Here is a 14,948-nt window from a genome sequence, read left to right as displayed (position 1 = left end):
CTTGCCACCTGTTTTTCAAGGTCGTCTACTAATGTATGCCATGTTAAAACCCCGCCTTACGATCGGGCCATCGGAGGGAGTATAAATTGTATGCTGTAACTTGTATTTGGGCTCTCTGTTCGTACGGTGCACAGTGCTATGCTTGCAACCATTATTAAACCTACTAAACAGATATTGTGTTCGTGCGTTTTTGCAAAGTTTCACCGAAATCGTTATTGTGGTAAATCCCCTAGACAAAGATTTCCACCACAGGGCGAATGGCCAATTGCTGACGGACACTGAATGTAGAATGATAGGATAAAGGAGAAACAGAACAAAGGACACACGCACATGCAGAAGTGGGAACGTAACACATATGGAGATTTGCAGGTAACATGACCGAAGGTCATTGCAGTATTCATACTGTCCAAACTTGGAGCCTGGCCGCCTTGGTCGATCGCTGATGGTCTGCGACATTCATTAAATTTGTGTTGGTAAAACAAAATCCACAATATTATGTCGCTATCTCAGTACTAGCTTGTTGTTGCATGTTGCTCGTCTGTGGCAAGTTTTGTTTTTTTATCCAAACATATCGGCATATTTATGAATAAGCCTAGTTCTTAAATGTTTTTGCTTTTCAAATGGGATTGTCTCGAAGGACAGTGATGGGATCACATTTTCAGGTAACCTTCCGATATGAAAACACTATAGATTAATAACCAAAAACCTCAGTTTTAAGTGAGAAGTTATGGCTTGTCAAAGGAAATTTAAAACGATCGGCACCACCCATAGCTTCACTTATGCACTAAGAAGGTTTTTCAGCACACAGACTGATTGTAGAGTTCCTCACCATGCTTTTGCACTGAAAACAAATTCCACCAACCTTGGTTGTGTGGCAATAAAATGAACTTGTATCTTGATATGCAAAATGTAAATCACTATCTTGGGAGAAAACATACTCTAAGAGTATGAATTAGGCTGTTTGAGAGAAGCTTTGAATCCTAAGCAACCTGCACAGTGTTGAACATGTTGTTTTAAGTATTCGTGTTGTGTGCGTGGGTGGTGATCATTTTGAATTTCCTGTCTTTTGCAGCTTTTGACAAGCCATAACTCCTCATTTTAGGTGTAGTTGTTGGTTATATACAATATCATTAGTACTGTAGATGACTAATATTACCCCATTAAAAGTTGTTTATGTGACATAATATTTCCATCCTTCATAATTATGAAAATTATTCTTTTGTGAAACATTTTCCCCATAAACGTTTTTTTCCCTTTTTTCTTTTGTTTAAAACTCTCCAGTGTATTTCGTTTGATAACACCTGTTGTGTGGCCCCTATGCAACAGCCTGCGTTTAGTCATCTGACACTGCTCCGTAATGGGGTTTTTCACCAACATTCCAGCCTGTTTAGAAAGCGAAGGTTTAGGATAGGAAGTGCTACTGTTTGTCTGTCTCTGTCTGTGTGTGTGTGTGTGTGTGTGTGTGTGTGTGTGTGTGTGTGTGTGTGTGTGTGTGTGTGTGTGTGTGTGTGTGCATGGTGTGTGTGTGGATAACTCTGTGTGCTCCTAGTGGATAACTCTGTGGGTGTAGTATACACTCCTAGTGGATAACTCTGTCTGCTGTAGTATACACTCCTAGTGGATAACTCTGTGGGTGTAGTATACACTCCTAGTGGATAACTCTGTCTGCTGTAGTATACACTCCTAGTGGATAACTCTGTCTGCTGTAGTATACACTCCTAGTGGATAACTCTGTCTGCTGTAGTATACACTCCTAGTGGATAACTCTGTGGGTGTAGTATACACTCCTAGTGGATAACTCTGTCTGCTGTAGTATACACTCCTAGTGGATAACTCTGTGGGTGTAGTATACACTCCTAGTGGATAACTCTGTGGGTGTAGTATACACTCCTAGTGGATAACTCTGTCTGCTGTAGTATACACTCCTAGTGGATAACTCTGTGGGTGTAGTATACACTCCTAGTGGATAACTCTGTCTGCTGTAGTATACACTCCTAGTGGATAACTCTGTGGGTGTAGTATACACTCCTAGTGGATAACTCTGTCTGCTGTAGTATACACTCCTAGTGGATAACTCTGTGGGTGTAGTATACACTCCTAGTGGATAACTCTGTGGGTGTAGTATACACTCCTAGTGGATAACTCTGTGGGTGTAGTATACACTCCTAGTGGATAACTCTGTCTGCTGTAGTATACACTCCTAGTGGATAACTCTGTCTGCTGTAGTATACACTCCTAGTGGATAAATCACAATGTAATTCAGTGTTACATAATGAATTTCCTGCATTCTTAATCTAGCCAGTATTTAATTTTTTTTTTTTTAAATGCTACCAGAAATATACACTCACCGGCCACTTTATTAGGTACACCTCTTCAACTGCTCGTTAACGCAAATATCTAATGGTGTGGGGGATATTTTCTTGGCACACTTTGGGCCCCTTAGTACCACCTGACTCAGCCTACCTGAGTATTGTTGCTGACCATGTCCATCCCTTTATGACCACAGTGTACCCATCTTCTGATGGCTACTTCCAGCAGGATAACGTGCCATGTCACAAAGCTCACATCATCTGAAACTGGTTTCTTGAACATGACAGTGAGTTCACTGTACTCCAATGGCCTCCACAGTCACCAGATCTCAATCCAATAGAGCACCTTTGGGATGTGGTGGAACGGGAGATTCGCATCATGGATGTGCAGCTGACAAATCTGCAGCAATGATGCTATCATGTCAATATGGACCAAAATCTCTGAGGAATGTTTCCAGCACCTTGTTGAATCTATGCCACAAAGAATTAAGGCAGTTCTGAAGGCAAAAGGGGGTCCAACCCGGTACTAGCAAGGTGTACCTAATAAAGTGGCCGGTGAGTGTATATCTTGAACCCATTTCGAACATGGTCTCATAACATTACCATTTTAATAGTCACAATGGGTGCTCTTCACAATGGTTGCTCTTCGAAATGGGTGAATGGAGAAATGGGTGAATGGATGAAATGGATGAATGGGTGAATGGAGAAATGGATGAATGGATGAATTTTTTTAAATATATTTTTAGGGCATTTCTGCTTTATTGGGATAGAGACAGTAGAGATTGACAGGAAGGATGGGTGAGAGAGAGAGAGAAAGGAGGGATGACATGCAGGATATGGATCTGAATGCCCCTGTATGTCATTAGTTGAGCAACGTTTCTTCAGGTGCTGTTGGAAGTCGTCCAGGCCCTGGAGGGTAGGGCTTTGTTATCGTCATCTCCCATTTGTGTTTTCACAATCACCTGAAAAAAAACGTACACAGGAGACTAATGGAAAAAATATATGAATCCTATTTATTTTTATTTTATTATAGCAAACAGGCATGTACAGGCAAGTGTGATAACTTATGTCAAAAACAGAGTTCCAGTGATCGGCTGTGATTCATCAGCTTCCTCTCTGCCTCCCAGCTCTTTGTCGGGTGGAAAGGGGCAGATGTGAAAGGTGTATGACGTGATGACGTCTGGTGAGTTAGTTAAAGCACCATGCTCAATGGAAGAACCCCTGTCTCATCTGTCTAGTTCAATCATCATCATGTCTCCTTCAAAACCCCTGTTTTTCGAGAGTCACGGTGGGGCCACCTGAATGGGTGGGTGCGAGTGTATGTACCTAATGGGTTTTTTCACCAACATTCCAGCCTGTTTAGAAAGCGAAGGTTTAGGATAGGAAGTGCTACTGTTTGTCTGTCTCTGTCTGTGTGTGTGTGTGTGTGTGTGTGTGTGTGTGTGTGTGTGTGTGTGTGTGTGTGTGTGTGTGTGTGTGTGCATGGTGTGTGTGTGGATAACTCTGTGTGCTCCTAGTGGACACTCCTAGTGGATAACTCTGTGGGTGTAGTATACACTCCTAGTGGATAACTCTGTCTGCTGTAGTATACACTCCTAGTGGATAACTCTGTCTGCTGTAGTATACACTCCTAGTGGATAACTCTGTGGGTGTAGTATACACTCCTAGTGGATAACTCTGTCTGCTGTAGTATACACTCCTAGTGGATAACTCTGTGGGTGTAGTATACACTCCTAGTGGATAACTCTGTCTGCTGTAGTATACACTCCTAGTGGATAACTCTGTGGGTGTAGTATACACTCCTAGTGGATAACTCTGTGGGTGTAGTATACACTCCTAGTGGATAACTCTGTGGGTGTAGTATACACTCCTAGTGGATAACTCTGTCTGCTGTAGTATACACTCCTAGTGGATAACTCTGTGGGTGTAGTATACACTCCTAGTGGATAACTCTGTGGGTGTAGTATACACTCCTAGTGGATAACTCTGTCTGCTGTAGTATACACTCCTAGTGGATAACTCTGTCTGCTGTAGTATACACTCCTAGTGGATAACTCTGTCTGCTGTAGTATACACTCCTAGTGGATAACTCTGTGGGTGTAGTATACACTCCTAGTGGATAACTCTGTCTGCTGTAGTATACACTCCTAGTGGATAACTCTGTCTGCTGTAGTATACACTCCTAGTGGATAACTCTGTCTGCTGTAGTATACACTCCTAGTGGATAACTCTGTCTGCTGTAGTATACACTCCTAGTGGATAACTCTGTGGGTGTAGTATACACTCCTAGTGGATAACTCTGTGGGTGTAGTATACACTCCTAGTGGATAACTCTGTCTGCTGTAGTATACACTCCTAGTGGATAACTCTGTCTGCTGTAGTATACACTCCTAGTGGATAACTCTGTCTGCTGTAGTATACACTCCTAGTGGATAACTCTGTGGGTGTAGTATACACTCCTAGTGGATAACTCTGTCTGCTGTAGTATACACTCCTAGTGGATAACTCTGTGGGTGTAGTATACACTCCTAGTGGATAACTCTGTCTGCTGTAGTATACACTCCTAGTGGATAACTCTGTGGGTGTAGTATACACTCCTAGTGGATAACTCTGTGGGTGTAGTATACACTCCTAGTGGATAACTCTGTGGGTGTAGTATACACTCCTAGTGGATAACTCTGTCTGCTGTAGTATACACTCCTAGTGGATAAATCACAATGTAATTCAGTGTTACATAATGAATTTCCTGCATTCTTAATCTAGCCAGTATTTAATTTTTTTTTTTTTAAATGCTACCAGAAATATACACTCACCGGCCACTTTATTAGGTACACCTCTTCAACTGCTCGTTAACGCAAATATCTAATGGTGTGGGGGATATTTTCTTGGCACACTTTGGGCCCCTTAGTACCACCTGACTCAGCCTACCTGAGTATTGTTGCTGACCATGTCCATCCCTTTATGACCACAGTGTACCCATCTTCTGATGGCTACTTCCAGCAGGATAACGTGCCATGTCACAAAGCTCACATCATCTGAAACTGGTTTCTTGAACATGACAGTGAGTTCACTGTACTCCAATGGCCTCCACAGTCACCAGATCTCAATCCAATAGAGCACCTTTGGGATGTGGTGGAACGGGAGATTCGCATCATGGATGTGCAGCTGACAAATCTGCAGCAATGATGCTATCATGTCAATATGGACCAAAATCTCTGAGGAATGTTTCCAGCACCTTGTTGAATCTATGCCACAAAGAATTAAGGCAGTTCTGAAGGCAAAAGGGGGTCCAACCCGGTACTAGCAAGGTGTACCTAATAAAGTGGCCGGTGAGTGTATATCTTGAACCCATTTCGAACATGGTCTCATAACATTACCATTTTAATAGTCACAATGGGTGCTCTTCACAATGGTTGCTCTTCGAAATGGGTGAATGGAGAAATGGGTGAATGGATGAAATGGATGAATGGGTGAATGGAGAAATGGATGAATGGATGAATTTTTTTAAATATATTTTTAGGGCATTTCTGCTTTATTGGGATAGAGACAGTAGAGATTGACAGGAAGGATGGGTGAGAGAGAGAGAGAAAGGAGGGATGACATGCAGGATATGGATCTGAATGCCCCTGTATGTCATTAGTTGAGCAACGTTTCTTCAGGTGCTGTTGGAAGTCGTCCAGGCCCTGGAGGGTAGGGCTTTGTTATCGTCATCTCCCATTTGTGTTTTCACAATCACCTGAAAAAAAACGTACACAGGAGACTAATGGAAAAAATATATGAATCCTATTTATTTTTATTTTATTATAGCAAACAGGCATGTACAGGCAAGTGTGATAACTTATGTCAAAAACAGAGTTCCAGTGATCGGCTGTGATTCATCAGCTTCCTCTCTGCCTCCCAGCTCTTTGTCGGGTGGAAAGGGGCAGATGTGAAAAGTGTATGACGTGATGACATCTGGTGAGTTAGTTAAAGCACCATGCTCAATGGAAGAACCCCTGTCTCATCTGTCTAGTTCAATCATCATCATGTCTCCTTCAAAACCCCTGTTTTTCGAGTCACGGTGGGGCCACCTGAATGGGTGGGTGCGAGTGTATGTACTGTAGGTCTAACCCTAACCTTAACCCTAACCCTAACCTTAACCCTAAGCCTAAGCCTAACCCTAACCTTAACCCTAACCAGCCACAGAGGCAGAAGGAGTGACAAACCGGATGGATGTTACCGTTGTGGTTCTAAAGAACACTGGATAAGAGCCTGTACTGAACCAGGAGGGGGCGATGACGCGCGACGTATTACAGCCAATAACCCAAGAGGGGGGCGCCGAGGTGGGAGCCAACAGGAGGGGGACTGAGGTCAGAGGAGACGGGACGGGAGGCAGCGACTGGCGGGATCAAACCCAAACAAACGAACACACAATGTTTAGAATCACACACAATGTTTAGAAACACAGGCTGTTGGGAGAAGATTCAAGGGAAGTAAATGACCAATATAATAAAATAATACCTGAATTAAAGTTCATCGAAGCTGGTAAAGAGGTTACATTTTTAGTAGATTCAGGAGCAGGGGATTCAGTCTTGACAGCAAGTGAGTGGAATCCTAAGCCAATGCATGGTTGATTTTGACAATCAAACTATCCTCTATCGTGACACATATCCTCTAGATCAGCGTTTCCCAACCGCTGTGCCGTGAGAAATTATCCAATTTCACTTTTTTTTAATTAACATTTATTAATTATTATCTGCAAATAATATGCCATTGTCGAGTGTCTGTGCTGTAATATAGTGACTGGCAGAGTAATGTAATATTCGTCCGGGTGGCAGCAGGTAGCTAATTGCCTCGTTCCTTCTTAGAGACAAGAGAATTAGTGACGCATGCGACAGGTCGTGGTGACAGTGATGGAGAAGTTTTTAAAAAGGAAAAATGCAAACTCCGAACTGGGCCCTGGACAAGATTCTAACCCAGGTGAAGGCCCTAGTATGAGTGGTGGTAAAAAGAAAGCAAAGACGGTGAGCTCGAGGCAATACAGCGAAAGCTATGTTTCGTTCGGATTTACTTTCACCGGGGATGAGACGACCCCGACTCCATTATGCTTGGTGTGTGGCGAGAAGCTGTCCAACAGCGCCATGGTACCAAGCAAGCTTAAACGCCATCTCCAAACGAAACACCCGTCGCTTCAAAACAAGCCGATGGACTATTTTGTTCGTCTGCGTGAAATCACAGAGAAACAGGCAACTTTTATGAGAAAAACCACAAAGGTAAATGAGAAAGCCCTCAAAGCTAGTTACCTAGTTGCTGAACTCGTAGCTAAATCAAAAAAGTCCCACTCTGTGGCAGAGACATTAATACTACCTGCCTGCAAAGCCATTGTCAATGTTTTGTGAATGGAGATGCCATTAGAGACTAATATTGTAATTATATATACTGTATCAGGCTACAGAGTGTCATTTTGTAACATTTTTGGTTGGTGGTGTGCCGCAAGATTCTTCCAATGTAAAAAATGTGCCGTGGCTCAAAAAAGGTTGAAAAACACTGCTCTAAATACCTATGGTGTCACACATAAGCAAATGACATTCAATTGATTGTCTGGCAATTTCATTGCTTGCAGGTATTCAGTTGCATTCACAGGTGCCTCGACTATAAATGATCATTCAATGGTATCTTTATGTTTACAGAGTTCATTTAGAGTGTGTATCTAGTCTGCTGTATGTGTGATCTGTTTCCCTATCTTCTTTATGGGGCTGTAAAGAAACAAAGTCAAGGTCGGGTTCAATGGTGGTGTCTCTCCACGGTGTCAACTGGGTGTGTTGTGGACAGAAACTGGCCTTGAGCTCTCTCTCTCTCTCTCTCTCTCTCTCTCTCTCTCTCTCTCTGTGGGTTTTCACCTCAGTAGGGCACATGGCGGTTTGCATTCAGCATCTTCCGTTTTCAAGCCACAGACCATCTTCTCTCAAAGAAGATAGCGTTGCACCCGACAGCCTTTTCTCAGAAGGAACAGACACAGACACTTACAGACACAGACTCAGTTGCAATATCTCATCCCTCTCTGGAATTCCAACAATTCCCGTTGTCCTTGTGTAAAATATCACCAAACAGTGCAATAACCCGCCGTAATATTTCAAAAAGACGCCATGTAAAGCCGAGTTGTGGATAGTAAACTCCTCAAGTTCAGACCCCCACCCACTCCATAGAATTGCTAGATCATCAGTGGCGTGGCTGGTTTACAGGAGGCAGGTTCGAGGCTCGTGTGGAAGGCTGCTGTTTGCAACTACTTGACGCCTGTTTCACATGGGACATCTTCCAATGGGAGTTTTGAATCCTGCAGCTAGCGATTGTAATAATCGTTGTTTTCTCAAAAAACACTTTTCAAGGCAAGGTGCAATAAGAATCATGCTGGTGTAAGAGTTATATTATATATTATATATATATATATATATTATATATTATATCTTTATATAGAGTTATATTTGGAGTCGTAAAAGGGTGAACTATAAAGTTAATGTTTAGCCTATACTGCATGCTGATTGGTCAAGGGAAGCGTGCGGGAGGGTAGGAAGGGGAAGAGAGGAGGATCATGGGAATGCATGCCCTGTATGTGTGTGTTCCGTCTGCACAGTGAGTTCAACAACTTATTAACCGCATTCACGCTCTTCCAAGAGTTAGAACAACACACCTTTACCAAATATTGCACTATTGGACTACAGCGTGGGTGTACAATCGTAGACTGTCAATCCAGTTAATAACTTAGCCATTAGCTAGCCAATGTCGGGTCTGACAGGATAGGAGCATGCCGGACGGAATGATGCAATGAGTCAAATACTGTATGCTCAACCCCCGTCTAGACAACTGGTTTATTATGGGGCTTGAGCGTCGTGTGTTTGCTTAGTTACTCCAGGAGGTACAGTAACTGCTGGTTGACAGTGTTTTACTTCTTCTGTTAGTGAACAAGAGGGTTGTAGCTTTTTGTAACAATGTACACAATCCCCGGGCACATTTCCCTCTCAGACCTAACGTTGAACGCGACATGTTTTATGGCTTTAGATAACGGTGAATTGCCGTGCAGTGGAAAATGGCTGTGCTGTAACTGTTCCCTCTGTGGAGGTCATCGCCGCCACTGGGCCTCACTTTTGGTTTCTGCAGCACGGTGCTACATAACACGCATGCTGTAATGTTTACTACTGCGGCTGCACATCAAAACACTCAGCGAAACTGTAGCTTTTACAAGCTTCCAACCACGTGCCCGTGGGAAAATTGCAGTCAATGCAATAGGCTGCCGTCTATCTGTCCATCTGTTCAGTGGTTGGTGTTGGCTTGAGGCAACTCTAGTTCAGTTGAATACTGTAGGTTTCTGTAGGTCAGCTCCTCTATGGTGGCAGTGGATGCTAGTTGTCATCCTGGCCTTGTGGTCAGTCTGAATTGAGCCTGGGAAACCAGGTGTGTGGGCTCTTAAGCCAATCAATGACATTATCATCAGGGAGAAATGACCACTGTGGGCCTTGATGACTGGAGCTTGACAACACTGATGTAGTGACATAGGGTTTACACTGGTGAGCAGGCTTGGAATTTCGTCATTTTAGGGGCAAGGCCATTTGGCCTTCCCGTTCACATTTTTTTTAAGGGCACAAAGGCCACATGACAGGGCACAAAGGCCGTTGGGTTAAATTACGCTGGTTTTACCTTTCAGATTGATACCTTAACATTCTCATTCACCAAGAAACATTAATTATGTATTAAAACATTTGTTTTAATTTAAAAACATTGAAAAACAAAAGAAATGTCAGAATTTGAGTTCAAAAAGCCCAGAAATGCATATAAGAAGGATTCCAAAAGTAACCCCTACAATTGACCAAAGTAACTGTATTCTAAATACCACTCAATGAAAATGTAACTGTAACAAAATACAGTTACTCATAATTTTGTATTCTGAATACGTAATGACAAATACATGTATTCAGTTACTTCCCAACACTGGTTGCGTTTCCATCCAGCTCATTCACATATTCTATCTTGCATTCGTGAAAATTCGGCTACAGAAAATGCGCATCTGCGTGCATTAAGATGTTTGATGGTAATGCGACTGTTGTTGACTTGACAGCAGGAGTCAGTCAGCTGTCAGCTGTCAGGTGCGGTAGCCTAGGTAACCCTCTAGCCTAGGTAACCCTCTAGCCTAGGTGACCCTCTAGCCTAGGTAACCCTCTAGCCTAGATAACCCTCTAGCCTAGGTAACCCTCTAGCCTAGATAACCCTCTAGCCTAGATAACCCTCTAGCCTAGGTGACCCTCTAGCCTAGGTAACCCTCTAGCCTAGGTAACCCTCTAGCCTAGATAACCCTCTAGCCTAGGTAACCCTCTAGCCTAGGTAACCCTCTAGCCTAGGTGACCCTCTAGCCTAGGTAACCCTCTAGCCTAGATAACCCTCTAGCCTAGGTAACCCTCTAGCCTAGGTAGCCCTCTAGCCTAGGTGACCCTCTAGCCTAGGTGACCCTCTAGCCTAGGTGACCCTCTAGCCTAGGTAACCCTCTAGCCTAGGTGACCCTCTAGCCTAGGTGACCCTCTAGCCTAGGTAACCCTCTAGCCTAGGTGACCCTCTAGCCTAGATAACCCTCTAGCCTAGGTAACCCTCTAGCCTAGATGACCCTCTAGCCTAGGTGACCCTCTAGCCTAGATAACCCTCTAGCCTAGGTGACCCTCTAGCCTAGGTAACCCTCTAGCCTAGATAACCCTCTAGCCTAGGTAACCCTCTAGCCTAGGTAACCCTCTAGCCTAGGTAACCCTCTAGCCTAGGTAACCCTCTAGCCTAGGTAACCCTCTAGCCTAGGTGACCCTCTAGCCTAGGTAACCCTCTAGCCTAGGTAACCCTCTAGCCTAGGTAACCCTCTAGCCTAGGTGACCCTCTAGCCTAGATAACCCTCTAGCCTAGGTGACCCTCTAGCCTAGGTAACCCTCTAGCCTAGGTGACCCTCTAGCCTAGGTAACCCTCTAGCCTAGGTAACCCTCTTGGCATTTTGCGAGTGTCAGATATTGGAGTGACAATAGTGAGCTACAATTACATTTATTTGGTCAACTGTGGGTATTTGGACTGGCGAGAAATGGCTAAATTCACAGGTTCAAGTAACTTATAGATGCCGACCTTTTTTTTCCCTCCAAAGAGAGACGTATCCTAACTAGTGATAGCTCACCAGCTATCGCTAGTCAATCAACATGACAGAAAAGTGTAGCTCAGAAAAGATTACAAATGGCTGAATAGCAATAGTGTTTCTTAAACGTATACGTTAAGTTCAGCCATAAACCACATAAGTCAGTCATGTATTATATCAAAACCGCTTAGCAAGAAAAATCCTAGATTGAAAGCTGACCGTAGCTGACAGCTATCTGCTAGTAGAAGCAACACTAGATGTCGAGCCCTTTTCCCTGAGGAAGGGAAGACGTTAGCGCTATCCCAACTAGCTAGCTATCGCTAGTTTTCATGACGCATAAAAAAAGTAACGTTAACGAGTCGACTTTAAATAGGCTGTGCTTGTCTTGCTCCCGTTTTGAGAGGCCGAGGAGGAGGCTGAGGAGGAGGCTGAGGAGGAGGCCGAGGAGGAGGCTGAGGAGGAGGCCGAGGAGGAGGCTGAGGAGGAGGCTGGTTGACGTTCTTCTTGCATGTGATGTTGATACTTCACCTGCGCGGCTCGCGAAGTTGCGCAAGTTCTATTTTGGAACAATCACAGCAGAGCACCGCTCTGATCCACAGACACGGGACCAGCCTACTGCGCTCTGATCCACAGACACGGGACCAGCCTACTGCGCTCTGATCCACAGACACGGGACCAGCCTACTGCGCTCTGATCCACAGACACGGGACCAGCCTACTGCGCTCTGATCCACAGACACGGGACCAGCCTACTGCGCTCTGATCCACAGACACGGGACCAGCCTACTGCGCTCTGATCCACAGACGCGGGACTAGCCTACTGCGCTCTGATCCACAGACGCGGGACCAGCCTACTGCGCTCTGATCCACAGACACAGGACTAGCCTACTGCGCTCTGATCCACAGACACGGGACTAGCCTACTGCGCTCTGATCCACAGACACGGGACTAGCCTACTGCGCTCTGATCCACAGACACGGGACTAGCCTACTGTGCTCTGATCCACAGACAGGACTAGCCTACTGTGCTCTGATCCACAGACGGGACTAGCCTACTGTGCGCACTAGGGTGGCTGTAATTCCATAAAAGCCCACCACGCGTCACTAGCGTTGTTTACACTGGAACTTTGACAGGGGCACAAAGGCCACCTTGGCCGTAAATTGAACATTTTTTCACAGGGCATCAAGGCCAAAGTGCGGGGCAACGACGGCCGTCGTGAAATTCCCACCCTGCTGGTGAGGTGAGTAGGGTGGAGGTCAGTGCCAAGTGTGGTGGAAGTCTAGGATTTACCACTCTGTACTTTAGCTCTTCGGAGGTAAGAATCAAGAAACAAGTCCTGAGTAGCCACAGTATCTGAGTCCGGTATTTATTGCTTGCAAACAAGAGACAAGAGCGTAACAGCAGCCCAGCGTAGAACCGGGGTTCGTTCAGCACAAGTCTAAAGAGACAATGATCAGGTTTGTCTTTTATACAGTTTGAACATATTGCCAGGCGCCTACAAGGCTATCGGCTGATGGCCTTGTGCTTACGTGAGAAAGGGCGGGAGAGAATGAACAATGGGGAGGCTTTCTTACTGATTAATTGCCGTTCAACATTTCACACCTATCGACAGGATGCGCCTGTCCCCCCATTATTGCTCTCTCCTACCACTCCCTCAGAGATCACCGCTGTTCATATGGTAAATCATACAGTGCTTCTCAGAACAATGGCTATAAAACGTTAGAGGTGTGGCAAGAGAAAATGTCATCACAGTAGTTACACAAGTTGTATCAGTCATATGAAAGTGTATAACCTGAAAATAGTTCTATGAATGTATTTTCCATAACACAAGTCATGGTTAAGACTTTTCTGGGACCAAGGTTCCTCTGAGGGGTCAAAGTCTCAGATGTGTGTGTTTGTGCGTGTGTGTGTCTGCGTGTGTGTGCATGCATGCGTGTGTGTGGGTGTGCGTGCGTGCGTGCGCGTGCATGTGTGGGTGTGCACGTTTGTGCGTAAAAGGCCCTCCTAGAAGACACCTGTGTAGTTGCTGGGAATGGTGCAGTAGTATCTACTGTGTACTATTATTGGGAACATGGTTGTTCACAGAAGCGCACCTGCAGCAGAAACGAGGTAAGGCAGGTAGGTAGGTAGGCAGGTAGGTAGGTAGGTAGGTAGGTAGGCAGGTAGGTAGGCAGGCAGGTAGGTAGGCAGGCAGGTAGGCAGGCAGGTGGGTAGGTAGGTAGGTAGGTAGGCAGGTAGGTAGGCAGGCAGGTAGGTAAGTAGGCAGGTAGGTAGGCAGGCAGGTAGGTAGGTAGGCAGGCAGGTAGGTAAGTAGGCAGGTAGGTAGGTAGGTAGGCAGGTAGGTAGGCAGGTAGGTAGGTAGAGGTTTGGGTTTGGCCTGGTGGACTACTGGGAAAGCCATTTTTTTAAGAATCCTCTGATCTCTACATAAAAACATCCAGCTACAGTAACAAACTACAGCCCCAACAGCTTTGACCACCACAGCTTTAAACACCACAGCTTTGACCACCACAGCTTTAAACACCACAGCTTTAAACACCACAGCTTTGACCCCCCACGGCTTTGACCCCCCACAGCTTTGACCCCCCACAGCTTTGACCCCCCACAGCTTTGACCCCCACAGCTTTGACCCCCACAGCTTTGACCCCCCACAGCTTTGACCCCCACAGCTTTAAACACCACAGCTTTGACCCCAACAGCTTTAAACACCACAGCTTTGACCCCCACAGCTTTGACCCCAACAGCTTTAAACACCACAGCTTTGACCCCCCACAGCTTTGACCCCCACAGCTTTGACCCCCACAGCTTTGACCCCCACAGCTTTGACCCCCCACAGCTTTGACCCCCCACAGCTTTGACCCCCACAGCTTTGACCCCCCACAGCTTTGACCCCCCACAGCTTTGATCCCCACATAGACAACAGACACAATGAAACATAACAAACCGCTGACAAATACATTATTCCATCGTTTATTCCATGACATTTTTATCATGTATCACATATGACAACAACATACAAACAGTTTACTCATGGTTAACAGATCAGATTCTTTCTGTGTTTTGTTTTTTATTTTTCATCAGCAGATATTCAAATCAAGGCTAGATCAGGCTACTTATTGCTTTTTATGGATGTCCAGCAGACCTCAGGAAACAACAGTACTACGGTGCTTTATATACCACAGTAAACACGTGTGTATACTTCCTGGAAACATTCTATCTATTCTAACAAGTTATATCAGATTTAGTGTAGGCTATTGAAAGTTCTTTAAATAGTTCCAACAAATAGTAGATCAAAGCAGGTTTTATGGGCTCAGAAGCAGTAGCAGTAAGTAAGAGGTCACTGTTTTAAGATCACAGAATTGTTAGTGTCTCACACACTCCCACCCTCACAGGACTAAACTAAAACACACCTAAAAGAAGATAAAACGCATCGGTAGGAATTAACGTTTGATTTTTCCCTTCTGATAATGTGGGGGAAACTCTGCAGTGTGCCGTGCGTCACGACACGGC

General features: G+C 44.9%; 1 long non-coding RNA gene across 1 annotated transcript in view; it reads left to right on the top strand.

Annotated features, from left to right (window-relative positions):
* Window positions 1-238: 238 nt before the first annotated feature.
* The window catches only part of LOC310805933, a 16,367-nt gene continuing 1,657 nt past the window's right edge, over window positions 239-14,948 (top strand). Inside the window, exon 1 of the long non-coding RNA XR_014554263.1 lies at window positions 239-369. This is a non-coding gene — a long non-coding RNA (uncharacterized lncRNA). The remainder of the gene's footprint in view (window positions 370-14,948) is intronic.

The sequence above is a fragment of the Argentina silus genome, assembly GCF_951799395.1.
Source record: "Argentina silus genome assembly, chromosome: 6".
Classification (NCBI taxonomy): domain Eukaryota; kingdom Metazoa; phylum Chordata; class Actinopteri; order Argentiniformes; family Argentinidae; genus Argentina; species Argentina silus.
Note: the sequence above shows the minus strand (reverse complement) of the source record. Positions and strands in the feature narration are given on the sequence as shown.